Consider the following 16,993-nt stretch of genomic DNA (forward strand, 5'->3'; position numbering starts at 1 on the left):
CCACTGAACTGTTATGACAGCTGTGGATACTGGAGACCACTCAACTTTTAATTGGGATGGATCAACCTCTGGAGCTGCCCCTAGTATTGTATGAAAAACAGTGTGGCCTTTGTGTTACGTTCATGCTTCCTTGTGTTCCTGACAATCAGGTCAAGAAGGACCTTCTGTGAATAGTAAAGCAAGTGCTTTCCATTCTGATCCCCCTCGATGGCTGCAGAAATGAAGCCTAAAGGGGGCATTGCTGTGTGATGTTATTGCCTGAGGAAGGATGAAGGGAGAGATATATTGTGGTGAATTAGTGGGACAGGGAGCAGTAAAGATAGAAGAGGTTTAGTGTAGTTGTAGGTAGCCCTGGGGTGATTTGGACATTTTTCCTCATGAGCTCCTTGTGGTTGGAGGGAATTGAATATGGGAGTGAGCATGACTCTTGCTTTCTTCTACCATCTTCTGGAGGTTGAATACATTTCTGTGGCTTTTATTCTCACATGCTACCAGTCTTAGGCTGACCAGCATGGGATGGGCAGTGTCATGGGCTACGTAATCTGTGTGTCATCTTGCAGACTAGATGCACTGTGGGCTTGTCAGTAGGACCCAATCTAGGTATCCAGAGATGGAAATGTGGTCACCCCAGGCCCCATACACAGGCAGTGGTGGGAAAAGGCCATACCTTAGGTCAGGCATTTAGATCTGAATAGCCACCGTGTGACTGCTCAGTATGGCAGTGTCAGATGTTCCTGCAAATGCAGTGCTTACCCTGTGCCTTAATGTTATGTCCTGCCCATGCCTTGTGTTGGAAGATGACTTGTCTTGTGCTTTGTGCCAGCAAATGCCCACTTACAACACTAACACAACATAAACTGCAGGTAAGTAATGTCATCTGGCTCTAGTTTTAACCAAAGTTGAATTTCAGGAGCCAGGTTCTGGGCTACCTTTTCCACATCACTCTGCCAAAACACCTGTTTCTGAGAACCATCTCTTCTTCCTGAGCACTTCTTGCCAAAGGCTGTGCAGTCTGTAACCCCTGCAGCAGCTCCTTAAGGTGCAGACTGTGTACGGCTACGTCCTGACATCACCTCTTGCTCCTCTTCTAGCTTTATGCAACTCCCTAACCTCAACTCCTCTCACACTGCCGCTCCTCCCAGCAGCTGAAATAGCAGGAGTGAGTGGTTTGTGAACTCTGGCTGAACTGACAGGATCTCTTCATAACACTCCTCATTTCTGCAATCAGTTGTTTGGGTTTTTTTAATTTAATTTTATTTATTTTTAACAGGCTCTGTTCCCAGATTTACTGGGCTGAATGTAATTGCTTAGCTTCATTACTCTGTTGTAATAGGTCTGCTGGCAAGTTTATTAAGCAATAAGGGATGAAAGGCAGCAAGTTTCTAGGTGGTTAGAGTGTGTGTTGTGTAGTGTAGATAAGGCACAAGGTCGAGGCTCAAAGCTTTAATCACTGGAAAAAAATACCCTGGAGAGACAGGATCTTATTGGTATAATGACATGGAAGTGAGTTGTAAAAAAGGAACTGCTATAAAAACTGCCCATTCCTCTTTGCCTGGAGAAACTGATGTGCAGGAGAGATCATTTGTAGAATTGCCCTAATGTCGCATCTTTGCCTATCTTCCCGTCAAGGATTACGGACCAGCAGTGAACTTGAAATGGAAATCTCCTGAACCAGCTCCCTTCTTTGCCTGCTAGTCAGAGAAGGTTCCAGTTTTGTTGATGAAATTCGTGCTGAGGGGCTTTCTCCACCTGCAGAAACCCTGGAGCTTTCTCTATCTGCAGGGAACTTACCAGATCTTGTGAAGTCTGGCAAGCTGCTGGTGGTGGCCTGGCCACTGTGGTTGTGGCTTCACCCTGTGGTACTGCTTCTCACCCACTGGGATCCCATGGGTATCCTTCACAATTGTAAAACAACATCTTCCTTGTGCCAGAATATAGCTGAAGCCACAGCACTTTGTGCATGTGGTCTCTGTTTTCCCTAAACAAACGGGTTATGTACTGCTGTCTCTCATTCCTTCTTATCCTTAGCTACTGGTGTGAAATCCAGCATGAAAATCTCTGCTTGTGTGCCTACTTTGTCACTGATCATTGCCATGAGGTTTGGCAAGTCATGTTGTTATCAAACTCCTGGCCTTACACACATCCTGTAAATCTAGGTGAATAGTATGTCCCAGCACAATACAGTAATTTCAGGGTGAATTAACAAATTTTGGAGGATTAGAGGCAAATCCTTTGGAATGTTAAGTAATAATATTGTCTCTCTGTGGAAGCTATTAGAAACTGAAAGATGACATCTGAGGGAAAGATACCATTATTACAACATAGAGAAGCCAGATGGGCAAGTGATCCACACAGCTTATGTCAAGGAAACAAGAAACATCTGTCTCTGTGGGGAATGGAAAAAATAATTGATGTATCCATGTACAGCCTGAGAGATTGATAGCTGTAATTTAGGAGTGGCTGTTCAGCACTTCTATCAGCAATGACAAAGTGGTCTGCAGTGTTACCTGTTTCTTAATCAGTCTCTTGATTGCAGTATGGAAGGGGCTGGAGTTACTTTCTGAAGAGAGAGGTCTTGTGAAGCAGCAGTGACAAGAGCCATATGAGACACCATATGTGAGGATAACATCTGCAGAGGGCTTCATCTTTACTTTCTCTACCACCCCCAAAACCTGCTTCTCATCTCATTTTACTGCAAGAGGTTATTGGATTAGTATGCAGATCAGCTCAACATCCAACTGAAAAGCCCAGTACAGTGAATCAGACTCTTGTGGCAGGGAAACCTGAGTAACAGAGTCCTGTGACAACATCAGGGAAGTAGCAGATTGCTGATTTAACACTCCAATGTGCAAAGACTGCCCCTGTTGTGGAGGCTGGAGGGGAGATATGTGTTACCTGGTCTCTGGGATTAATGCTGAATGTTGTTGTGGGTCACCACTTCAGGTCAATATAAATTGCTGTCATTATATGGCACTGTAAAGTAAAAGTGCTTGTCCTCATTTTGTACTTCCTCAGCCATGCTGTAGAAGCAATGTTGTGGTGGCTAGAACAGTGACAGGGGTTAATGTTCTCAAAAGTCTGTTCTCCTCCCCCCAACCCTCCCATCCCACATGATTTAATTTGAGAGATTACTTCTGTCTGCTAGCATTGCCCCATCTATACAATACCTTACAGTGTGCCAAGCAACCTGCAGTGTGCTTCTTGCTCAGAAAGTGGAACTCCCTGAAGTTTCTTCCTCCTGGGCTGCAGGAGGAAGCAGGATATGGCAGATCCGGGTATCAGGAAATAAGGAGTTGTAGGTCTGGTCTTGATCCTGATTCCCTGTGGGGACCTCAAGGCAGGGGGTTTCCAGCAGTGCAATGAAGAGAGATGGAACAGGAAGGTAAGAGAGGAGTGGCCAGAAGGGAAACACCCACTGTCATGGGACTTGGGATATTTTTCAAACAGATATTCATTGGTGTGAGTGTAAGGTAGTCCTGAAGGTTAAGACACAACCTAAAAGCTTTGCTGAGGAGTAGCTGTAGTAGAAGCAAGGATGAAGTACAAGCCTCTGCAATCCCATACCCGTGCTGCAGTCCCTGGAACCATCTTTGCATCTGGAGAAAGGACTTCAATGATGTGCTGAGGTGACTGAGGGTAGCTGGCTCCATCGATCTGAGCCATTCTTCCTGATGCATTGAGTGAGTTACATCTGACAGGTCTCATCAGGCCTTTTTCTCATGTAAGTCAGCAAATAGAGAGCCTTGCTTTTCACCTGACATGGCCCTCAGATCTGAAATCCAGTGTGGGAGAGAGATTTACTCTAAGGACAGAAAATTGTTTTTATAGTTTTGTAAGACTGATTCTGTTTATAGCCCTTTCTTGTTCTGTTCAATTTACTGGAACAGATTTCCATCTAGAGTAAATAGTGTATTTGTTGTCTTCAGTGTAATGGTGATGATTCACACCAGCTTGAGTTTGGTTTCACTAACCTTCTCAATGTAAGTAGCTAATATAATTACCTTCTCATATCGATGTTTCACATCTTTGAGACTACTGCAATGATTTTATATAACCTGGGAAAGATTCAACCGTGATACATCTTCTGAAAGTTCACAGTGCTTCTGTTAGGGATGGAGATGCTTCTTTGATCCTTTGTCAAGCATGATTTTCATATGACTTGAACTCACTGAATGCATAAGTTTTAGTAGCACAGTGGGTACCTGGCATCGCTTTGCTTTAGGAGCCCTGATGGCACTGGCCGTTTAGTGTGGTGCTGGGGCTCTAGCACTGTTACTCCAGTGAGAACCCCTCCAGAGGGCCATAATGATGGCTCTCTGGATGAGCTGTACTGGAGGCAGCTTGGTGGAAGGTAGTTTGGAAACAGCTTGAGTGCCTGCATCTTTTCCTTTGGTGTAACACTTTGCTTCTGTGGTTAAACTGCAGCGGTTTCTGGACAGGGGTTATACAGAGATGTGGTCAATCACCCTGCTCTGATCACAGTAAGATAGCTGGAGATATCAAGGGTAATGGGGAAGCGCAATGTTTTCTGGAAGCAGCTGAACTGCATCAATGCATTCACTTTCCCTTAATGTATTACATTGCTAGGCAAGAAGGGATATGAAAGAAAGGGAGTGGACTAGTATTATTGCAACAGATACTTTATTGCCCCATCATCTGGTTCCTGCTTCCTGCTCAAGGCCTGGTTCATCACACAACCTTCTAACTGAAAGCTCTCTCTTGCCACGTCCCAGCGTGGTGGCTTTGTTGTTCAGTGAGGGTTCACAATGAATCCTTCCATGGCTGCTGCAGCTACACTGACCAAGAACCTATGCTGTGGCCCTGTCATGCCCAAATAAGATTAGGGTGAGCCAGGGACAGGCAGCGAGCCCCAGTAAATTGAGGCTGTGATACACTACAGAGCTCTATTCTCTGAACATCCTTCCTTCACTGAGGAAGGCAAAGTAGGTCGGTGATAGATTTCATGGAATGGGACACCTGAGAGCAACAGCTATTTGAGTGTAGAGGTGTGCTTTATGGAGAGACTGTTTTTTGTTTAAGCTTGCTTGGATGTTGAGATGACAGCTGTGTAGAGATTGTGTGAACAAATGAAGAGAGAGGTAATGCTCAGCAAGAGGGATGCAGGCTTCCCAGGAGGTATGGATTTGCAGTACAACACAAAATCAGGTTTCGCAGATCAGCCATGCTGAAAAGGTATCGACTGAAGCGAAAATGCAAGTACTTACCTGCTCATTTTCTGCAGTGCTTTATAGTTCACCTTTGTTTAGGTTTGTACTAGGTAAAGGGATCTTTGTCTCCTCTCTCAGGCAGGGATATCCTTTGCAGGCCCACAGAGTTCATCATTCTTTCGTCATACAGGGAAGCCTGAAATACAAAGGAGATGGCAAAGCTTCGTTTTCTGAGCACACCAGCAAACAAAAATGTTAATGATTTGGCCTTTCACCTGTTGAGGATTTCTGGCTTCATTTCCCATTATGGGGTGAGAGGAAATGAGGACAAGGAAATGACATGACCAAGTGCTACTAGCTATACTGTCCCTGCCAGTGTAGTGGAATTGTCTGGTCCCTCACTCACACTTCTGGCAATGAGTAGGTGCTGTAAAGGGAGGTGTGTGGATGCAACCTGTTCTGCACCATGGAGGCCCTAAATGTTTAAACAAAAATCCAAAGGTCAGGAATTATCTGGTGGGCCACAAGATGATCTGCTGAGAAACTCCCCCTATGTCATGAAAGGACAGAAATGTGGAGACTGAGAGTGGCTACTAGCCATGGACCACCCAACTGGTAAAGGCTGGATGGCTGGAGATCCAGGGGAGATGGACTGACAGAGGGACTGGGGAAATTGGGCTCTCAGGTCTTTGGACCCTCTTTAACACACAGGTGGGTGAAAACCAGAAAGTTTTAAAGATTTTCCCTATAACAATTTATCTGAAAATAGAGAAAATGAACTGTCTAGTTCTGTTGAGGAGGTAGACCTCATGGTCCTATACTGCTGGACCCACTGCAGAAGCTGCTGCAGTTTAAAACCTTTCTGTGACCTATGTGGTCCCAGTTTAAAACCTTATGATGGTGGTCTCCTCTCCAAACTCTCCTGGGATTGAATGGACATGGAAATTGAGGAGGTCCCCATCTGTTAGGGTGGATGGACAGCATAGACTAAAGTTGTCCTGTGCCACTGTTATGAGGATAGATACTTCTCATGCTTTCTGCTAGCACCTTCCACTGCCACTAAATTCCCTTTGTAAAACACTGGGGAAATTCAGGCTTGTTCCCACTTCCTACAGGCTGGGAAAACAAACTGACTCTGCTGTAAAGGAAAGCAAAGATACGGGCACAGGTGTTCAGGTGGCTTCAGTGTGCTCTCTGCCTCTTCCAATGCCTCTAGGTGAGATACACATCAGAAGGAGGGCAGAAATCCAGAGCTGCTGTAGTAACTAGAGAGGAAATTGTCTGCTTCCCTGGATTTGTCCTTCTTTTTCTGTGTTCATGGCTGGTTGACTAACCATAAAAAAAAGGTGTATGAATGATACGCCAACCAAAAATTACAAATAATTTATCTAGAGAATGTTATTTGTCTCTTTGTGGAGCTAGCCAAATTGCTAGAAAATGTGTTTTCCATTAAATTAGTGATACATCAACAATCTAAATACTGGCGGAATGCTCTCCATGAGTGCCAGCAGGCAAGCTGTTGTGCACTGCTAATGAAAGGAGGGTCAGAGCAAAGAAAAGCAGGTGAGAAGGAGTATGATGATGTGCTTAAAAAGTGATTCTCTCACTATTATGTTTCTTGATCTTTTAAATAATTTCTTTGTTTATTTAGCTTATGATCCTAAAGTACCAGACATATATAAATGAATACTTGAAAAACACACTGTTAAGCTGGAGGAACTACCTAGAGGAATTGTAGAGAAGTTGCATCTATAACAAAATGCAGGATGCTAGGCAGAGCTCTGCCTGCTAGAAGTGTGTGGCATGCACAGCACAATAAGGCTGTTACTAGTAACGTGATAACTTGTTCTATATAAGGGATCTGCAAAATCCAAAATACCTTGGATAGTGAGGTCTGCTGGTAGCATTCCTATCTGGGAGATGGCAAAGTGTTGGCCAAGACTAATAGCAGCATCTTTGTGGGCAAATCTGAGGAGTGGCTCTAGGTCGTTCTCCCTCTCTCCTGGGCGACATTGTTCTCCTGCCCCAGGGACCAAAAATGTGTTCATGAGGACTATATCACAGGCCACAGTCTTGCTTAGTGCAGGGAGAGAAGCCTCTATGGCCGTCTGGGCCATGAGATCTCTAGAATCAGGGTTGCTTTGCAGTAAAAGCTGTAAGGTGTTCTGGGTATCCTAGAAGGATGGTCATCTTTGACATGCTTATCTGGGAACTGCAAGACCCTGCCTATGTTTCTGCATTTGCTGGTCACCTTTGAATCCCAGCAGAGCTGGCAGGAGAAGAGAGTCATGACTCTATTTCCCTTGAAACTGAAGGAAATCTGATCATGGTAATTGTGTATCAGGTACTACTTTGTTCTGTCCTTGCAATCGGGACTTCCTTCTGCTTTTCCATAAATAGAAAGCACCAAGAATGTCAGAAACCCCTGTCCCCACTCTTTACAGCTGAGGTCATGCAGGATGCATTAAAGAAAGTAAATAAAGGATGTGGGCAGGCCTGGCAGGGACAGCTTTCTTATGATGCCAGCAGGCCCTCTGCCAGGTAAAGCCGAACTCCCAGGAAGAGCTGCTCGGAGTGCCTTTGGGATGTGTACAGAAGAGTTCTGTGGTGAGATGAAATATTTAAAACTGCTTTGGGCTGAAGTGAGGTGGGGGAGCAGCAGCCTCTTTAATCTGTGCACAGTTTTAAGGCTGTGTATGAATCATTGATGAGAAGGGCAGGGTGTTTCTAAAGCTCTGGCAGGTCATTAAACCTGGTGATGGACTCATTAAACAGGGAGGTTCATGGAAAGCTCTGGACAAATGTACTGGAGTATTTCACATGTGTTGGCCTGTGGAGCACCAGCACTTTTCACCTGTGACTTTCAGGGAATTGTTGCAGTATTTATTAATATAGGAAATAGTTTTAGGCCACTTGGCCATGTTACATAAGAGGAAATGTGTTAAAGAAGCTCTTAGATCTGTAAGGCAAAAGCATAAGAAGACAGAATAGCTGGAATTCAGGACTCAGGCATTTTTAACAACCTGATTGTGTTGCTCATGGGGGTTGGGTAAATCCCCTCTGCCAACTCTTAAGTGAGACTTAACTGGGGTGGGAAAGGGGAGGGAGGAGATTTGCAGTGTTAATGTTCTCATGTCTTCAGTGGAAGAAAAGTTGAAAATGCTACTTTGCGAAGCAATGTCTTCAAAGCCACGTGTGTTCACAGATTCTGCTGGCCTCAGTGCCCACACCATAGTGCTGTTTGACCTCTACTGTACCTGCTGTTCTCTGCCTTATGCTTCTTCTGACCCACCTGCAAAGACAGTACACGCTGTTCAATGGGTTGTGTAATTTTCCAGCCATTGCAACAGCAAATTTGGTGTCAGATGATCCCTTCAACTGGTTTGTTCTTCTGAGAAGATTTTGTTTCTCAGAAAAACTGTTCATGGTAAAACTGCCTAAGTGCTGGCTGTAGACCTGAGTAAACCTGGCCTTATTGCTTACAGACCCTGTACTTCATCTCTAATTGTTAATTACACAGACCGAGATACTTGTGTGGTGCAAGCTGGCATTACCCTCTTGGCTTCAGATGGGTTTACAGGATTTGAACAATACCCCCTGATTGTCTTACATTTACATAGCTGTATTCCCAAGCACTGTGCAAATGTCACACAAAGGAGATGGTATATGCCTTTCTCAGGGGGCTGCACATTGTCCCTCAGCTGGCAAGCAGGCAGCAAATGCCCTTTTCTACAGAAAGGCCACAGCTGTCTGCCTGAGCTTCCCTGGCCCTCAGGAGAGAGTGGAAACAGCTGCAAAGGAAAACATCTTTCAAATTTGCAACATGGAGGAGGAGCAAGGGGTTAGCAATGTGGAGGGTGCTTCTGGCTTGGGAACTCGGAGTTCCTTTTCTGTCTGCCTCCTGGTTGGGCTGAGGATGAAGGAAGCTGGCGGCAGCTTGGAGGAAGGGCTTGTCTGGCATGGCAGAGGTGTGGGGAAATGACGTTCAGATGCTGGGCTCGTGGCTCAGGTAAGTCCATGTATTGAAACCACAGGTGGTGATGTGTTGGGAAACAGCTCTATCACCCTCACTGAACATGGTAACTGCATGTGATGTTTATGCCTTCTACTTAAACTTTTGCTGGGACAGCTTGCTTCTAAAATGCAACTGCTTCTGGCACAGTAGAGAGCTGATACTATTCACTGTTGCTTAGGTATCCAGAAGAGAAACTGAAGAAGAATGAAATAGGAAATTTTGCTTCAGCTACGTGCAAAGGTATCCAAGATGCTCTAGTTTTGTCCTCAAGTAAACAGTAATTGAGTTGTTCCTTTTGCTTGCTTTGGTTTATTGCTTGAAACAAATAAGTTCTTGCTTGAATGATCTATTTCCAGAAATACTGCAAGCAGTGTGCTCAGTGGAGGTGGGAAGAGAGGTGTGTGCAAGCACTTGGGAATGCACAGTCGGGAACAGGGAGTGCAGTGGGAAAGAACAAATGAATTCTGTCACTGTAAGTGAAGATTAAGCAGTGAAGACTGTGAGGCTTCAGCTGGCAGTCATTTGCATTAACAGATTGGATATTTCAATAATCAGTTTAAAGTTGAGTTTATCAGGCATGCAGAAAGCTCTGCTCTTCAAGGTGTGTGGTTGTATCTCAAAGCCACTAAAATTCAAGAGAGATTATGGTAGTATGGTGTTACAAATGTATTAACGAGATCTCTTCCATCTGTTGGAGGAACAGACAGTGCTGGTGTAGTCAGGAGCAAGTTGCTGTTTCTTCTGATCCCAAACTCCTGTTCAGCATAGAAGGAGGCAGGTGTTACCCTCTGTAGAAAGCTCACTCACTGTCTGAGGCTGAACCACCTCTGGACTTTTCTAGTAGCCTGTGGCTCTCCACTTGCATGAAATGTGCTGCTGTCTATCTTCTTTTTCCCTTCAAAAGTAGCCTGCAGTGGACAGACACAGCAGGATGAGTCCGTTATCCTGCTCACCCTTGCCCAGACATGCTCTGACTGGTACACACTAGTCCCTCTGAAGTCAGTGGGGCTATGGGAACAGCCTGTGTAACTGTAGTCTCCTGACCAGACCATCAAATACGAATCTGCACAAGCTTCTTTCTTGAGTGAGGCTGGAGTAATTTGTCATGTGTTTTGCTGTAATTTTTAGTGTGATTTGCAGTGTTTCTACTTGGACAAGTAATCGGGCAATTGCCTTGAGAAGAGCTGACTACCTTAGGAACCTCTTCCTGGGGATATCTAGTGGCCGTGCTGTACTGTCTGTGGCACTCTTCTGCCTGTAATTACAGGTGGCAACTCCATTAGGTGCTGCACTAAGAAGTTCCTCTTTTATCCCCCGTAAGCAAAAACATATTGTAAGAGCTGTTTATTCCATCTTGGGACTGTATGTTGTGTGATCCTTCTTTTCAGTTCTCTGATTTTGAGATTGGAGGGAACTCTGTCTCCATTGGTTCCTCCAGCATGTAGCTGGTCTTTGGCTATGCTTTTTGGCATCTACAAAGGCCAGCCCTGCCTGACTACCATCAGCTGTCCCACCAGTGATTATTGCAACTGCTGTCCATTTCAGCACATGGAGATGTTAAGACTTGATCCAGAGACAGGTGTGGTGCTTTAAGATCTGAACCTCTATGGTGTCTGGGTGTAGTAATGGTGTTAATATGAAATGGGCTCACCTGCAAGTGTGGTTTCTTTGTGCCCATGCTTGCCTTACTGTGCTAGACATTAGCCTGATTCTTCTTTTAGGTAGGTGAAGGTGCAAAGGACAGCTCTTACTGATAGAGGAGTGACTAGCCAGCCAATCTTCCATTCCTTTGCTTCACATGAGAAGAAAAATGTCTGTAATATATTTTCCCCTCTGGAAGGAATTTGGTGCAATTGATATCATTCCATAGTTTGCTGTGTCCCACTTAGAAATCGGTCACATGATCAGCGAAAGAGGAAGGGCACAGTGGCTTTGTTTTGGTATTCTTTGTGCCTGGGAAATACTTTCCATGCATTGGAGGAAACTTCAGGATGGTCAAGATACTCAAGAGGCCAGAACATGCCCTGCACTGAGTGGACATTCTTTTTTTCTTCATATGCTCCTTGACTGTTTATCCTTCCCTTTTTCTGTACCATATAGTATATGTGGTTCATGGCTACATCGACTGTGCTGCTATACTCAGGATTTAAACTGCTGAGAAAACTGTCTTGCTGTTGTTTCCTTGTCATCTTTCCCTTTGTACGTCTGCTCGTAAAACAGCCTGGCAATAGACAAAAGCTTAAATACAGTAGACATGCATTTGCTTTTGAAGAAGGAAATAAAATATGCATGACTCATCCTAATTCAGATCTGAAGACTATTTCTAGATTACCTTCCTGCAATCAAAATTTGACTATTTAAAACAATTTTAATTGCTGTAGGGTGTTGGTTTTTTTAACATTTGAATCATGGAGTTCCCAGGTCATTCAATGAAAACTTCCTTCATTGATAGAGGTGATCTCTGGATTTCATTATTTCGTTTCAGAGTTTTAAGATCTGGTACCTGTGAATTTCTGAGCATCATCAGTCCCACTAACCTGGGGTGGGGTTACATAGGTTGAACCTTGGTTGAAATTGGTCCCAGTATTTTCTGTCTACTTGAACTCAGCCTTTGTTTTTTTCCTACCTGATTTTCAATGGCTTCACTTCTCAAGCTGCTTGCAGCTTCTTAGCAGATTGAATTTACTGCTTTTAACTTGGCTGGCATAACCTTGGCAAATGCTACTTGAAGCTGCAGTCCCTGTGACTCCCCTTATGTTTTACCTTTTATTATTTCAGTGCTTTTGTGTGTTGTTCAGTATTATCCAGTTGTAATATTACCAGGAAAGAAATGGCAGTGGAATAGAATAACTGATCTTCTGTCTATGGTTCAGGCTAAACTGAAGTTCATTGGCATATAGAGCACAAACTTGATGCTGAAAGGACATTTCTGCAGACTGCTCCTCTAGCATGTTGAGTGCAACACAGGAATCATGCAGGTATGGAAAGGGATATGACTGCACATGTGAAGACCAGTGCAGGTCTTGGAGACCTTTGAGAGAACTAGGGGGGTCTATAGTGAATGCCAGTGAAGCTAGTGAAGGCTGGTGATGGAGGGAGGAGAAGCTGGTGAATGAATGATCTCATAATAACAAATGCTGGAGACTAGAAAAATAACACTGTCTTCTGAAAAAAATGAACTAGAATTACTTGTGGGGGAATAGTACATAGTCCTGGCAGTGGGCAGCAATCCTAATCTTTGTTACCTACAGGTAATTGGGAGGGAAATTGAGGAAAAGGGTCCTGGTGAAGTATGAAAACATCAATAAATCTGGAAAGATTCTGAACACCCAGTTATTCAGTGTCCATATGTAGTCCTTTCTCCAGCTGCTAAATCCAAGGAAAAATGTAGGAAAGCTTTCAAAAGATATTCATTGGCAATTAGAAGGGAAATATCCACTGTGCAGTGTCTGTTTCCCTTGGCCACTTCCACTTAATGAATGCCCTTAGCAGCTCTGCTACTGAGCCAAAGCAAATTCTGCACCATGTGGGTTAGTTATGTGTGCCCTGTGGACAGAGAGCAAAACCACTAATGCATGATTTATGTATCAAACCAGCACAGCAACATTAACTAGGTAAGCTGTGCAATGTGCCTGTTGAATAGAGCCTGCACCTCCATAAGCTAAAGTGCTTCTCATTCTGACCCACCTGCTTTACTGAGGTTGTTCTAGCTTTTGCTCCCCCTGCCCTTGGAGGGGAAAGCATCCTCACTGCTGCTGTGAGTGGTGCTTGAGGACAGGGAGGAAAATGGTGCTCAGCTGCTGAACAACAACCAGGATGCAATATTATTAATCATGTGTGTCACTGAGCTGAATGTATCTACTGAACTGAGGGATGCAGAAAGTCTCTCTAGGCAGGTTTATTGCAGTCAGCTCCTCAATGATGTGAATATATACATTTTTGGATTAATATTTTTATTTAGAGCCTCATAGCAGGTTTCTGGATTCTGCTAAGGTCTGACTGACTAGGAATAAGGATGAGGAGATGTAAAGAGACTAAGCTGGAACTGTAAGCCTAAGAGTGGTAGGATGCTTTGACAGGGAAGTCAGATGATTTTCTTCTCCTGCCTTTTGTATTTTGTTGCTCTCAGCAGCAGACAAAGACTGATCACTGAAAGCTGGACTGTCTTCTGAGCTTGTCTGCAGTTCCTGGGTCTGTGTGCAGGTGCTGCCTCTTGAAAATGTTTCTGGGGCATGGACAGTTACAAGCTATGTTCTTCAAGATGTGTAGGTCTGTGTTGCAGGGACGATAGTACAAGAGATGCATGTAAATGGTACAAGTATTGTATGGATAATGGCTACTTATTAAAAATACCTATTATTTGACTGCCACTTGGCAAACAACAGCTGAACTGTCCTATAAAAGAATTCAAATGACTTCTAGGTATGGAGACATTCACTTGCTCTGTGAACTTTTTATAGAAGGCACATTACCTGCAAGGGCGTGCCATTTTCCACAGATACTTACCTCTTACAGTATTCTTTCTATTGTTAATTCATAGTGTGAGGCTTAGGAAAGCTATGCATAAGCCAGCAGGTGACTGTCACCTTCATCTTGCTGGCAACATGTGGCAATAGGATAATTCTCTACTGATATAACTTCTGTCCAGAAGAGAGCATAGCTAAATGCAAATACACAGCTCTTCCTGGCTGTGTGGTTGTAGCAACCCCTAACATGAGTGACAGGTAATAGGAATATCATTCCTATTAGTTAGGGTGCTTCCTCTTTTGAGCTTGTGCCATTGTTCCATGTTTGGGAAAGTGTGAAGGCTGTTCTTTAGTTTCTCTGGTACTCTTGCTCAGTTGGAAATTCTGGCTTGGGGAGTTAGTCCACCTGTAAAGGGAAAGATTGCAGGAGAAGAAGATAGCTACAAAATGTCTTCCTGGTTTTGTGGTATGAGAATGTTCTCTGCTGTGCTCACTCACCACCCAGGGTTAGGTGGTAGACTGATTGCCAGCTGAGCTGAAACAGGGCAGCATTGCACAGAGCTTCTTGATCAAGAAAATCTTGGTATCAATCATTGTTGGGATGTTATGTTTTGAAGCTCCTCAGTTTTATTTCCTCATGCCCTTATGATGGCTGTCCCTGCAAAAGAGCTGTGGTGTGTTGGGAACTGGCACAGTGCTTTTCATGATCTTAAGTGTGCCTATTAAAACAGAAAAAGGCCACATTGAAAATCAATTTTCTCCTTGCAGGTCTTGAGCAATTTTATAAGATATAATAAGATGAGCAATCTGGTTCTGGCAGCAAAAAGAACAGATGCCAAGCTATAATTTCCCTTACCAGAAAATGCTGTGGAGTCACTTTGTGTTGCAGAAAGAAGAAACTGTTATTAATAGAGGACAGTTAAATCTTGGAGTTTTGAGAGTACACACTTCATCTGGTCCGTGCCATATGGAGCACAATAGACAGGGACACATCCTAGTCAGCCAGGAGAGAGATGGCAAGATTTTGGAGCATAGGAGGTTGTCTGTATCTTGACTGAGCAGTGGAAAATGTGGGTTAGTGCATCTCATAACACCAAGAGGTCATGTTTCTAACTGGAGGAACTCTTACTTGCATTTTTTTGCAGGTTTGGTCTCCATGGAAAATGGAAGGGCAAAGCTGTCATTGTCAATTTAGACAGAGCTGGTAACTGTTGTGCCCTGATCTGCGTATTTTGTATACTTCTCAGCTGAACAGATTCAAGGAATTGGCCAAAAAGAAAATTTCCTAAGAGTGCCGAAGTTTGCTTGTGTGAATATATTCTTTCTCTCATCTCTAGAAATATCCAGGGTCTGTCACCACTACATCCTTGTCAAGGTCAGACCCCCACCAGCTTCTGGAACAGTGCAACACCCCTGTCTACTTTGTGGATACAAATGTGCATCATTTTTAAAGCAGGTGCAGACTGGTGCAAGGTCACAGGGGTAAATTCACACTTGAATTTACTGCATTTTTATATCCCTGGTGAATCAAGTCCTAACTCATCTAAACAGTCTTCAACTTGTTCCGTGTTCTAGCCAGCTCTTTCATCTCCTTATTAGAATTAATTGTGTTAAGTATTGGGTCACAACTAACCTTTTTTTTTTTTTTTTTTTTTCTGGAGGATGTGGCAGAGAAAATATTGCACTCTCAGCATCATTAGATTTGTTCTTCTCCATTAACTGATGGGCTTATGCTTTTCTTTGCTCTCCTCTTACTTTTAATGTACTGGAGGCTGTGGCAGAGAAAATATTGCACTCTCAGCATCATTAGATTTGTTCTTCTCCATTAACTGATGGGCTTATGCTTTTCTTTGCTCTCCTCTTACTTTTAATGTATTTATAGAGCCTTCTTTGTTGCCTTTATGTCCTTGTTAGTTGTAATTCATCTTGTGCCTTAGCCTTTCCGATTTATCCCTGCATGCTCAAGCTATTCCTTTATACTCTTTCTTAGTTGTCTGTCCTCGTTCGCACTTTCTATAGAGTTGCTTTTTGATTGTTTGGTCTTTAAAGTGCTCCTAATGTAACCACATTGGTTTCAAGCTCTGTTCACTATCTTTTCTCTGTACTGGGACAGACTGCTATTGTGCTTTTGATACAGTCGCTTTCAGCAGTACCAGATTTCCTACATTGCTTTCTACCTTAGATTACTTTCCCAAAAGACCATGCCTCACAGTTCTGAGTGTGGGGTTTTGGTTGTTGGTTTTTCTTTCTTGAAGCCTGTTGTCTTCATTTTCCTGGTCTCTTCTCCCTTCCTCTGCTGTCTTATGATCACTTCCATTTTTCAGTCCTTAACAGTTTCTACTTATTGGAATAAAATCTAAATCTCCACCTAATTTCTATAATTTTCTTCATCTTTTAAAACAAAAAATTGTCACTGTCACAAATAACTTGGACTCTGTGTCCTCCTGTGCTGTTTCAAGTAACAAAAATCCTCCAGGAAAAGTGATCTTTCTGTTACCCAAAAAAGACTCATCCACTTGCTTCTCTTTGGAACATCCCCTCCTCACTTTCTCTGAAGCAAAAGATCTGGAATAGGGCCTGACGTTTCTCTTGTTTTGAAGTTTTAAGCAAGCACTGAAGCCATCAAGTGCAGCACTCCTTCCTTTTTTCTGTGTTGTTCTTCCCTTGAATATGTGTATTTATAGCTTTTCCAGTTTTTTTAATGTGTGGCCTTATTTCTGGTTACATCATTTTAAGGGTGGGAAAAGCCCCCAAATTACAGACCAAGTAAGTGAAAGCAGAACAGGATCCTTTATAATCTATTCCAGAAATTGCTTTTTCCTTCGTAGTGAGGTTTGAGCTACTGTGAAACATCTTTACTCATTATTGGGGTCCAATGCAAAAGTTGCTACACTAATGCTGGCCCATTAGAGCTTTGCTTTGAATGCTGTGTTTGCTTCTTCTAAACATGCTGTATCAAAGGATGTATTTATTTGAGGCCTCTGATACTACTAACAAATTGAAAGGACAAGAGGAAATGTACTCAAGTTGTGCCAGGGGAAGTTAGATTGGATATCTGGAAAAGTTTCTTCACCAAAAGGGTTGTCAAGCATTGGAACAGGATGCCCAGGAAAGTAGCTGAGTTGGCATCCCTGAAAGTATTTAAGACATGTTAGGGACATGGTCTAGTGGTGGAATTGGCAGTGTTAGGTTCATGGTTCAACTTGATCTGAAAGGTTTTTTTCCAACCTAAATGATTCTGTGATTCTACTTGTTTCTTCAGAGCAGAGCTACCCAGTCAGATAACTCTGGGAACCAAAGGGCTGCTTCAATTCCCATCTCTTCTCCTCACAGTGTCTACAGTT

This window comes from Chaetura pelagica, unplaced genomic scaffold (genome assembly GCF_000747805.2).
Source record: "Chaetura pelagica isolate M959 unplaced genomic scaffold, ChaPel_1.0 scaffold531, whole genome shotgun sequence".
Classification (NCBI taxonomy): Eukaryota; Metazoa; Chordata; class Aves; order Apodiformes; family Apodidae; genus Chaetura; species Chaetura pelagica.